Here is a 1,564-nt window from a genome sequence, read left to right as displayed (position 1 = left end):
AGAGCCAACAATTTTAACATTCATAAACAACAAGATAAAAAATATGCACTGTTTAAGCATTCATTCAAAAAGCAAGAAGTATTGTCACCACATCAATATAATTAAACTATATTCAAGGATAAATTCGAAATTTATGTACTTCTTGTTCTTTTGAATTAAAACAAATTTTTTTTTTATTTAAGAGAGGTGAAGGATTTATAGAATTTATTCATAGCTTTAAGACATAGTTACTACATACTAATGATCATGTAATAGATAAACATATAAAAAAATGAAAAGTAGGAAAAAAATTTTAGAACAAGGAATGAGTCCACCTGAGTGAGGGTGGCGCCTTCTTGAAGATCCAATGGTGCTTTTTGAGCTCCTTTATGTCTCTTCCTTGCTTCTGTTGCATGATCCCTAGTGATTTTGGTGTTCCTATCCTTAGTTGCTTCCAATAATTATGTGGAGGAACATGTATCCCCTGAGATATCTCAGGAATTTCTTGATTTGCAGTCAAAATATTCTACCACTGAGCTATAGAACCTTTAGATGAGTCTTTCCATCTCCCATGACTCGGAGGTGGAAACTTTTTGTCTTTCCTTTTTCTCTTTTTTTTTCTTCTTTTTTTTTTGAGGTTTCTCTGAATTGTTGATTTTTTAGTTTCTCTTGACTTCCTCTTCAGAGTCTTTTCAGGTTCAGGATAAGCTTCAACAAGAGTGCCTTTTTCCTTGTTCCTGCTCATATGAAAGAGAAGAGGAAAAGAAAAGAAGAGGAATCCTCTATGTCACAATAAAGAGGTTCCTTATTGTTAGTAGAAGAAGAAAGGAATAAAAGTGGAGAATCCAATCACAATGGTGAGGATAGAGGCAGTGATTGGAGATGAAGAGAGGTGAAGAGAAGTGTTAGTAAATAAATAAAATAAATAGAAAGAGATGAGGGGGAGAGAAATTCGAAAATAATTTTGAAAAATGGGTTTAGTAATTTTCGAAAATTAAAACTAAAATTTGAAACAATTAATTAATTAAAAAGAATTTTTGAAAAAGAGGGAGGTATTTTCGAAAATTAGAGAGGGAAAAGTAGTTAGGTGGTTTTGAAAAAGATAAGAAACAAACAAAAAGTTAATTAGTTAGTTGAAAAAAAGATATTAAAATCAATTTTGAAAAGATAAGAAGATAAGAAGTTAGAAAAGATATTTTAAAATTTTTTATTTTGAAAAAGATAAAATTTTGAAAAAAAATATGATATAAAATATATGATTTAAAAAGATATGGTTTTGAAAAGATAAGATTGAAATTAGTTTTGAAAAAGATTTGAATTTTAAAATCACAATTAATGACTTGACTCACAAGAAATCACAAGAGATGATTCTAGAACTTAAAATTTGAATCTTTCTTAACAAGAAAGTAACAAACTTGAAATTTTTGAATCAAAACATTAATTTTTGATGCAATTTTCGAAAATATGATGTAAAGATAAGAAAAAGATTTTGAAAATATTTTGAAAAAGATTTTTGAAATTTTCGAAAATGATAAAAAGATGGAAAAGATATGATTTTTGAAAAAGATTTTAAAAAGATAAGATT

The sequence above is a fragment of the Arachis duranensis genome, chromosome 4 (assembly GCF_000817695.3).
Source record: "Arachis duranensis cultivar V14167 chromosome 4, aradu.V14167.gnm2.J7QH, whole genome shotgun sequence".
NCBI lineage: Eukaryota > Viridiplantae > Streptophyta > Magnoliopsida > Fabales > Fabaceae > Arachis > Arachis duranensis.
This window is presented reverse-complemented; position numbering follows the sequence as displayed.